The sequence below is a fragment of the Lepidothrix coronata genome, unplaced genomic scaffold (assembly GCF_001604755.1).
Source record: "Lepidothrix coronata isolate B3197 unplaced genomic scaffold, Lepidothrix_coronata-1.0 Scaffold125, whole genome shotgun sequence".
Lineage (NCBI taxonomy): Eukaryota > Metazoa > Chordata > Aves > Passeriformes > Pipridae > Lepidothrix > Lepidothrix coronata.
The window spans coordinates 2294219-2305009 of NW_016690305.1; the positions used below are offsets into that span (position 1 = coordinate 2294219).

General features: G+C 52.6%; 1 protein-coding gene across 1 annotated transcript in view; it reads left to right on the plus strand.

Moving 5' to 3' along the window:
- The window catches only part of EPHB1 (EPH receptor B1), a 68548-nt gene that overhangs the window by 36407 nt on the left and 21350 nt on the right, over positions 1-10791 (plus strand). The gene's annotated exons all lie outside the window — the stretch shown is intronic.

Here is a 10791-nt window from a genome sequence, read left to right on the forward strand (position 1 = left end):
GTAGATGTGGCAGTTGGGAACAGTTTAGTGGTGGGCTTGGCAGTGCTGGGTTAATGCTTGGAGTCAGTGATCTTAGAGGGCTTTTCCAACCTAAATGATTCTGTGATTCAGTACTGGTAATAAAATAGATTTTTTTCCCCCCCAAGCCATGTTGTAATTCATCGACACTCCCATGTGCAAGGAATCATTTGGAAGCTGAGTTGGGCTGCGATTGGGCTTTGCAGGTCTCCTACAACCCGTGCCTGGGGAAACAGACCTTTGCTGATGATGTTTTAATGATTGAGAGACCCGGCGTGTAACTGGAAGTGGTGTAAAAGCCATGGACCAGGTGCAATGAGGTGCCCTGCTTTCCCCTGGCTGTGGGAGGAGGTTTGTGTGGGTTGGATGTGCCGACTGGGGCACTGCAGAGGAAGGATGGAGCCCACTAGGACGAGAGAAAAGCAATCAGTGCAGATACTGAGGTTTTAATTTTCTCCGCTCTCCGAAGCCCGTCGTGCGCCCGGGCGGTGACAAATGGAGAGGTGCCGGGGGTGTCAGCTCCCGGTGTGTCAGGAGTGGTCATTTGTCACGCCTGGTGCCTGGGATCTCAGAGGGTGCTGGAGAGCAGGAGAGGGGCGATTAAATCACAGCGTCGCTCGCGCACTTGAGCGGGGCTTTGGGGGAGCCATGGGAAAACCCATCCATCTTCAGCAGAGTCACGGCCAAGAAATGATCCAGCCTGGGATGTGGGAGCATCAAACCACAGGGAATATTCTCTTGTGGGCACCTTAGATTAAGTTCTGCGTCCACCACAGGGGGGAATTGCTGTTCCCCCTCCCTGGGCTCCTCGGGGAGCCTCGCCTAGCTGAGAAAATATAATTGATGGCATGAGGGGGGGAACTGCATCACTTGGTTTTCGTGTTCAGCTCGGGACTCACCTGCTTGTATCATATTTCCTAAGTGAGAATGGATTTTAGGAAGGAGAGGCGTGGGCTGGGGTAGGAGCTGGTCACCTTGGTGCTCTTGGTGTGGCTGCATCCTGGATGAGCATAGCTGGGCTCCTGGCACCAGCATCCCCCTGAGCAGGGAGTGCTTCTTGGGATAACACTGTCCTTGTCCTGTCCCATCTCTTCCGTCCCCAAGGCCTCTCTGGGATGAAGCTCTGCTTGGTGCAGGCAGAACTTTGCCACCTCCTTGCTGTGTTGGGGGAGAGCTGAGAAGCCTGGGCCACAGTTTGTGTCACACCAGGGGAGTTCAGCTTCAGGTCTGGTTTCTGGACTTTGCTGCCTAAAACTTCTCCTTAAATGCAAGGGAATCCTGGGAAATTATGTACCCAGGGAATTACGAATTGAATTTCCCTCAGCTTTGGCTGCTCTGCAGCGCAGAGGGTAACTTACCTGTGAGGTGAGACATGACAACAAATCTTTGTTTTTTATTAAAATAAGATCCAGGCAGACCTGCCCTGGACATAGCTTTGGGATGGGTTGATGCACACTGGCACACGTGTCCCCTCTGTGGTGCAGAGGGATCTGATCACCCTCCTCAGGAGCAGGGATTACTTTGATGCTTGTGGGTTTTGCTCTAGTGCAAAACGGGGAATTGGAAATGGTCCCGGGCACAGCAAAAAGGTTCTTGGGCTGTCTGGGCATTTCCAGGGTCTGTTGTTTTCTGGCTAAACCCGAATCTCTGGGTTCCACCACAGGTACCTGTTGCAGCACAGCAGGCGAGCAGGGATGGCAGTGCTGGGATGAGGGTGACAGGGTGAGACCTGGAGTTATCACAGATCTCCTGCTCCATGTCAGATCTGCTCCTGAGCTCTTAATTCTGTGTTATTATTGAAGACAACTTATTCTTAGAGAGCCCAAGGTGCAAATTACGTTTTGCAGCTAAGAAAAGCTTCCAGAGCTGCCTACATACAGTAAATCCCTGCAATCTCAGGTGGCTTTGATTTATGTGGAGCAGATGTTGAGGATGGAGGAGACTAATTTTTTTTTGCCCTCTTGTTGCTATCACTGGCATGGGACATGAGTGGAAATTCCAGCTGGGAGAAGCTGTCTGGGCTCAGAGGTGGGGTTAGTGGGTTTTGTCCCACCCTGCAGCTTTGGACATCTCTCCTGTCCCTGGTGGTGGCACCAACATGGGCAGTGCCAGAGTGTTCACACCACTTGTAGAAGGTCCCTTCCCTGTCTGGGGGCTTCCTGCCCTGGCTCCTTGCTGCAGCATGAGGGTGAGCTGGTGCAGGAATTATGGAATCATGAAATGGTTTGGCTGGATGGGATTTTCAAAGGTCACCCCTCTGGTTGGTGCTGTGTGTCCTCTCTTTGGCTGGGTAGGAAGGCAACTTTCCTCCCAGGAATAGTAATTATGGCTCCTTTTGTTATAAATATTCATAGGGAAACTTTCTTAATTACTTTTCTAATTAATTCCATGCCTGGGACTCTTGGGGTGGATGAGGAATGTGGCAGAGCAGTTGTGCCTTGGTTGGGACGTCCTCCCGTGGCAAATCCATCCTCCCATGCCTTGGGCGTGGTCCTTAAGCAGTGAGCCAAACTGCAGCTCCCCAAGGCTCATCTCCACCAGGATGGAGGGGTCCTGCTCCATGACGGGGCATCCAGTGCCATGGCACGGACACAAGGGAGCTGTGTGTCCATGTGTCCATGTGTCCCTGCCCGTGCCAGCATCCCCGCCCCGGCAGCACCAGCCTGGCCCTGCGGCTGAAGCTCTCCCCCAGCCCCATCCTGGGGTGACTCATCCTTTGCGGCGTCAGCACTAACGAGGAACCACTTCAGACGTAATTAATGAGCACTTGATGTTGTCTAGATCGAGGGGACACTGTGTGACGTGAGCTTGCGAAGGAGGAGAAGGTCCTTAATTAGTTCCTGTTAGGAACAGGAGATGTTTGCTTCCCAGCCAGGAGGGGGCTGTGCTTCGGGGAGCCCAGTGCTGCCCCATTTCCCAGTCAGAAGAGGGCCTGGAATTACAGAGTGGTTCCCAAAATCCCTGGTTGCTAAGGAAAGGTGCATCATTTTTAGGGGCATTCCAAGCACAGCCCCTGCCTGCACCTCTGTGCCTGGGGGAAGAGCTGCTCTCCGAGCTCCTCCATGAGTTTCCGTGCCGGCTTGTTTCCCTGCTCGTTAAGTGGCTCGATAGCTCACGTCGGCGTTGAGGAGTGAACATGATGTGCTGGGTTTAGTGGAACATGGAAGTATTGGCTCTTCCACGTGGCTTCCAGTCCATGTCCATCGGCTCTGGAGTCTCACGTTGCTGCAGTTTGGGGAGGGGAAGATCTCTCACTCCATGGAGCCCAACGCCTGGGGTAGAGCATCTCTGGGGTGGTGTTTTTGGGACAGTTCCTGGCCTGAATCTTAATCCCCCAGCTGTTTGCTCCAAACTCACTGGGTGCCTCATCACCCTCGCAGAGAAGAATTTCTTCCCAATATCCCGTCTAACTCTGCCCTCTGTCAGTGGGAAGACATTGTCCCTTGTCCTGTCTGTCCAGGCCCTTGTCCAAAGTCCTTCTCCAGCTCTCTTGGAGCCCCTTTAAGGCCCTGGAAGCTCCTGCTTGCAGGGCTGGCAGAAGGAAGAGCCTGTGGCAGGCTGCAGCCACTAGATCTGTTTTTAAAGAAGGATATAAGGAGGTTAAATAGCCTCAAATCATTGCTGAGAACTTCATCCCCCGTTTTCATTTGTTGACTCAGAATAATGAGCTTGGACAGAGTTAGGAAGATGAGGAGCAGCCTGTGCCTATTACTGCCATGGCCACATGTCTGCTGTAAACCTCCCTGCATATGTGTGGGAATTGTCTGGAGTTTTGATCAAATTATTTAGTTTGATGACTGGCAGTGGGTGCTCGGAGAGGCAGTGCCGGCCTCATCCTTCCCTGCAACACCTCCCTCTGTGAGAAAACACCATGGAGAAGTGGAAATGGGCTGGGGACTCTCCATAAGCTGTGCCACGTGCCCACCAGCCATGTCCCACCACTGATTCCATGTGCAAAGTGCTGGAGCAGAAGGTTGGGCATCTCTATTTGATGGTTTATGGAAAAGAAGGGAAGCTTTGGTGGGTGTGGGACTGGGCAGCCTCAGCCTGGAGCCAAGTGGAAACTAAAGCAGAGCAAAACCCGAGTGGGAGAATAGTGATTTGCAAAAGCCACCTTGGGAAGCGTCGAGGTTTTCCCCCCGCTGGCTGTTCCTGAGAGCAAAGCGAGTTCCCTGCTCCGTGCTGAGCTGGCAGCCCCACGGCACCGCCTGCCCAGGGTGTGCCTGCTCTTCCCTTTGCACCCAACACATGGATCGGGGCCAGACTTTTTCTTTAGACCTTCAAAATCCCCCCAACCATGAAAAACAGAGAAAGTGAAGCCCAGAGTGGTTATTAAGTGGGTGAGCTTGGACCTGTTGGGAAGCTGCAGGCAGTGAGCAGCAGGGCATGTGGGAGCCCAAACTGGCTGCTTCCTTACCCTGTTTTAGGCTTTAACTCCTTGTTTAGGGCCATGATTCCACCTAAACATTTGGTTTTGAAGCTCTTCTGCATCCAGAGACCCTCAGTTTTCCCAAGGCTGCCATCCTGGAGGAAAAGCACTGCTTCTGGGTGAGCATCAGCTGTGTTTTTCTTCTAGTGAAGCACAGGGGGCTTGGTCTGCAAGCACTTCTGTCTGTGTGAGCACCTCGCTCCACCCGAGGGGAGCAAATCCCTGGTTGATGAGGGATGGGATTTTTTGGGAGAGGTGAATAGGGATGCACCCAACCCTGTTGCCTCTAATCTGCCTCGCACAGCTCCTTACCCTGCAAGCATCTTTGAAATCCTGCCCCGCTTCAATTCGTTTCTCATCCATGAGAAGAAAAAGAGGGGGGGGGGAAAAACCCCTGAGAAGGGGTAACACCGCACTGAATTTTCCTTTCCTCCATGAATAAACCATGGCAGGCCGGCTCAGAAGCCTCTGGCTTTAATTTACATGTGTCCCAAGGCAGATCTAAGCCCATTCCTCCAGAGGTGGAGGGCTGGTTTAATTAACCGGCTGCGTCACGCATTCCTCGGTGCAGTGGGGGGAGATGGAGCCCAGTGCCTGCAGGATTCCAGCCCAGATGCTGGGAAGCTCATGTTTATCTCATGAGTTCCTGCCTACCCAGTGCTGAAAGAAGGGAACTCAACGGGGCAGGTGCTGTTTGTAATTCAGACGGCCCCGAGGCAGGAGCATCTCTGGGTGATGCAAAATTTGTGCGTTTGGCTGCAAAAATGGTGAAGTTTGCACCAAAATGAGGCTTTATCCCTCCGTGGGACAAGGCTCTGCTGGGGTGTCCTGTCCCCAAGGTGTTGTGGTTTCTGGCTTGGCTTAGGAACATGTGCTGATCTCACTGGGAGTGTGAGGATACTTTAGGCTGGGAATGCTTGGACTTACCTGTTTCTCCATATGGGTCGCTCTCCTCGCCCTACAAGAACTGGATGTTGGGATTTGGTGGCTGATGGGGTGTTTCAGGGCCGGGTCTGATCCCGTTCCCCTTTCTTGGTGTGGTCAGAAAGGCTGGATGCAGGTACCCTCCCACCCCTCCTCACTGGAGCGTGGCATCACTCCCGATATAGAAACCTCTCTGGATTAATTTGTGGATTCTCCTGGAGGGTGGCAAGCAGCACCCCCGGCACTGGCACTGCTGGCTGCCTGCTGAGCTCACCACGGCCGTGCCGGGGCTGAGACACTCCAGAAAAGCACTTGGCTTGATATAAAAGGCAATTGGATCATTAAAAAGTAGAAGTGTGTGTGGGGAAAACCTCACAAAACAACCCTCCAAGCCTCTCCCCAGCAGAGATGCAGGAGGGAAGGGATGACAGAAGAGCATCATGTAGGGATGCAATTAAACCTCTGGCAACAGGCTCCCGTTCCCTGCTTGGATGTTTGCAGGGAGGATAACGAGGGAGATGAAAGTGGGGTGGGAAGGCAGCGCCCTCGTGGCCCTTTGAAGGTAGGGAGATAACAGCCCCCCCCCCCAGCCCCCCCTTCCTCCCCCCTCCATCCCCGCTTGTGGGTGACAACCTGCCTGATTCTGCTGGTTTTCCCCCCAAGCTGCAGCTGCATCCCGCTGTCATCATCATATCAAAGGGATTGAAACGCAAACGCATCGATTGTGTTGCAGCCCGAGGTGTCACCAGTCCCCCCTCCCGGCACTGCCCGGAAAGCCGTGCCGGGAGCTCTGGAAAGCTGTGCCGGGAGCTCTGGAAAGCCGTGCCGGCTGCCCGAGTGCCTACCCTTGTAATCACAGCATCCTCTAAATGCCATTTTTCTGTAGCACACAATTTCGTGTGGGTGTTGATTTGCCTGGATGGTGTCTCTCAGCTGAAAGGCTCGGGGAGGGTGCCCTGGCTGGTGGCAGGGCGATGGCAAGGAGAGCTTTTTAAAACACTCCTCAGTGGGACTAATCAATTTAAAGGCTAAAAAAGTGATGGTTTTTTCCTTATTTTTTACTGTATTTAAAGATAGATTTTGTTTCACTGGTGTCTGCAAAACGCCCTAAGAGTTTCTAGCAAGCATCTCCTCTCTTCTTTTTTGGGGGATTTCATCAAAAAATGGTAAGCCTCCTGCAGGAAGTGTTAAGTTGGGAACCAGGGTTTTTTTATTGATGATAAAGTATTGTTTGCAGAAAGGGGGCCCTTGAATCTTTTTCCAGCAGGCTGTAAAAGCAATGAGCTGCAGTTCCTCCTTTTTCCTGGCCTGTGGTGTCCTCCAAACTTGCTGCCCATCTCCCAGAGGTGCTGGGTATGCTTTTGGAGCAAGGCTGGATTATCCAGGCTCTTTAGGGCCTTTGCACGTGGCAGTTCTCTCCACAGTTTTGCTTGAGGGCACCACCTCGTGCAGTGCTGCTGCTTCTAACCCAGCCTTTCATCACCTGCTGTGCCAGAGTGCCAACAGGTGTGCTTAAACACACTGGGTTTGCCCTGGAAAGGCACTGGACCCAAAAGGGAACCCAAAACAAGTGTGAATTTGGGAATACCTGGCAAATGGGGTCAGCTCTGCCCCAGGAGGGACACTCAGGGCATGGGAATGATGAGGTGTCGGTGACTCGGTTTGCTGTGAGTGAAGGGAGAATGGTGGGGTGCCAGCGAGGGTGGGGGCAGGAGGTGGGCTCCTGAATCGCTGCTGAATCTGTAATTCTTTGCAGAAGTTCCTCTTTTAAAACTCAAGAAGGAAAAATGCCACTCTGCATCCCCAGGGAGCTTTAGAGCAAGTTAATGTAGAGGAGATGTCTCCTTCCTTTCTTCCTTTTCTCTTTTTTTGTCTCTTTTGACTAAAGCTTCCCTGAGAGAGTAATTAAAAAGTGCAAGTTCCAGGTGCTAACTGGGAGTATTTAGTTTGAGGAATGAAATGCTTGGATACCCCCACGCTTGCACCCTTTCCGCAGAGGCTGTGACGGTGGCTTGCCTCGGGCAGGAGCAGGGATGGATGAGCAGAGAGATCCCACTTATCTCCCGCTCTTTCTAGGACTCCTGGCACCTGGAATGTAAGTGTGCAGGATACAGGAGGGTTTTAAGCAGTGAAAAGCCTTGCAGTGCCACAACTGCTTCGATAATCCATCCTGCCTGTGAGAGCTGGAGCGTGGAGGGAGGCAGTGGTGGGGACACGGGTCTGTGGTGCCTTCACTGGGTGTTTGCCTTGTGTGAGACATGTCCACATCCCAACTTCGAGCCTGTGAGGGGGGATAAGGGAGGTTCAGCTCTTGCTGGGAGCCCCCAGCTGTGTCCAGCTCTATAGCCAGACCCTTACAATCACCCCACGGACATGAGGGCAACTTGCACCTATTCCCCCCTCCCAAACTGCCAGCTGCAAGAAGCCTGAGTTTCAGCAGCCCCAGAATGATGCTCCCTTCCACCCCCAAACATGTCAGCCCTGGAAAAGGGGTCCTGCTGGCAAACTCCTGCCTGGGATGCACAGCATCCCCGGTGTGCTGGCAGGGTGATGGATCCATGGGCAGCTTTGGGTTGTGGGGGGGGTTTAAGGGCCAGGCATCCAGGCCTGCTGAGCAGCGCGTGCCTCAGCATTTCCAAACACACCCCTGGTGCTTAAACGCGAGGAAATGGATAGTTAAGCACATCATTAATCTTATCCAGCCCACATAATCAACAATCAATTAATTCTCCTCAGAGCTGAAGAGATGTAGGTTGTGCTGTAGCCTGGGCATCCGCAGAAGGAGCCCCTTCCCGCAGGGAAAGCTGAGGCAGAGCCTCATCCCGTGCTTGTCTGAGACACTGTTGTGGATACAGACCCTGCCAGCTCTGGGAAAATCTTGGAGCAGCCCTTAAATGAGGACAAACGTTGCTCTGGCCATTAGTGGGGTGATTTATTGCTCCCTCCTGGGCTCGAGCCCTCCATCCGAGCCCTGCACTGGACTGTGAGGGTTATGGATCCGAAGGGTTATGGATCCCACCATGGCATTGCAGGGCCTTGAGGGTTTGTGCTTCATTTTTGGTCTGAGGTTCATGGTTCAACTCCCCTCGAAAGAGGGGAGACAAGGGCAGCAGCAAGAGTGGAGGGCTGCAGCCTGTGCAGCAACTGGGAGGATGGAGAAGGCATCAGCCTCTCCCCAAACTGTGGGAGGCTTTAGGCAAGCATGGTGTAATTACAGAAGAGAAAAGCTAATTGGTAATAATAGCAATTAAGAGCCACGTGCCTGCAGATTACAGGAATTTGTGGATGAGTGAAGTGATAACAGAAACCAGCGGACACTGGGTTGCAGGGTACTACGTTCAGGTGTTTTGACAAAGCATCACTTGAATTAATTGTAATTAAATACTAACGAACCTCTTCAACCAACCCACCAACATGCCCCTAAGCTTAACACTGAGGTGTGTTCACAGCGCTGTGACCCTCTCATCTTCCTCCCTCCCATTCCCATCCTCTCCCATTAAAATACAGGTGGCTCTTCCCTGGTACTGCCACCCTCCCTGTCCCGCTCCAGGCATGTTTCTGACACATCTTCCAGCTCCAGAGCCCACAAGTCCCCGTTGCACATCTCACAGATGCTCAGGCATCCTGTGGGGAGCACAAGGCCACTGGGACATGGTGGGTCACTGCTGGTGGGAAGGGAGAGGTGAAGAACTGGAGATCCACCTCAAAGCCTCGGTGTCCACACGTGGTTGTGTCTCCTGGCACGTGTGTCTGGTGTCTCTTTGTGCTTCCTTGTGCTGTTGTGGGACATAGGGCTGTGTTTGTGGATCTGGGAGGGGTCTGCATCCCGCTGCCTTCCGCTCTGGCATCCTGAAGGTCCCCCTCAAGCCCTCCTGTGTCCTGCCGGAGTGGTGACCCCACGTGTCTCACTGTCTGCCTACAGGAGGTGGTGGGTTATGGCCCTCTGTCCCTAAGATGCCATACATGTGGGATGGATGTGTTGGGATCTGGAGGACTCATCAGTCTCCCTGTAGTGGGGAAGAAGAAGGGCTGTGGGAGATGGTGGCTGGTCCCTCTGGGATGCCACGTCCCCACTCAGCTCTTATTGCTGTTGGAAAGAAACAGTTCATTGCAGCCAGTTGTGTGCCTTAGGCTGGGGGTGGGGGGAATCTCCTGAATAATGAAATTGTAAAATATTGTTTTGATTTATTCCTTTTTATCATCTATTAATATCTGGAAAGGCTGTGTGAGCAGGAGGCCTCATGAGTTTTGAATGACAGGTTAAAGGGCTCCAATAAAGATTAGATGGTCCACTATCTCCCAAGGAAATTGCATCAAAGTGGTTACTCCTGCTTGCTCCTATTAATTTCCTCTTCATGGCTGCTAGGAGATGCCTCATATCCTGATGCAGCAGACAGGGGCTAAGAGGCACTTTCCATTATCTCAATCATCGCCGTGTTTATGAGGCATGGGGGGTGGGTGTTTCTCTTCAGAGCTGTGCCTTGGGGGTGAGGGCGTCCTGGGGGCACAGCCTCACACCAGGAACAGTCTCCCCTGGGCAGGTGGTGGACCTGGGTGGCAGTCTGATTCCTTGGATACATGTGCCAAAATACAGACATTCTCTTCTGCAGCCTTTGGATTTTGTTAGATGTCAGGGATGGATGAGCATCCATCCGTCAATGCCTCGTTGGTGAGGAGCAGTGGGGTGGGGCAGAGATGAGGGACCCCATTTCTGTCGCTGCCTCCTCGCCCTCGAACCGCAGAGCAGCGAGATGGGTGATTAATGAAACCTCCCCTCGTTGCTGATTAAACCCTCACTGTAACTGGAGCATCTTCTCCTTTGTGAATTAGTTGCCATTTCCTGCTTGAATGAACTCAGAGGCTGGGAGGGTTATCAGCTCCAGCCCCGGGCTGTGGGGGATTGACGGGATGGACCCGTAAGGCACTCATGGGCGTCACATCAACTTTTTAATTAAGTGTTCAAATTTTGCATGGAAAAAGAGATGCAAGACCTGAATCATGCTGTTGGGGTAGAAGAAAGAGTCCTTCTGAATACAAAGGTCCTTGGGGAACACTGTTCTGCCCCTGTGTGCCCATGCCTTCATGGATGCTGCCAGGGAAGGGGGTTCTGCATCCCCCACTGCCCCCCTGCCCAGGTGCAAGCAGTGGGGAGCAAAAGAGAGGCTGCAGCCCCCTCGCTCTGCCTGGCTAAATATTGCCATGGCATTTCAGTGTTTGTCTGGTGGCTCCAGACATGGATTTTTCATGGACAGCATGGAAAATCCTGGCCATCCTAGCTTTGTAGGAAAGTGTTACCCCATTTAGTTCTGACACTGGTGTGAAGCTTTTCTGTGTTCTTCTCTTCTCTTCTCTTCTCTTCTCTTCTCTTCTCTTCTCTTCTCTTCTCTTCTCTTCTCTTCTCTTCTCTTCTCTTCTCTTCT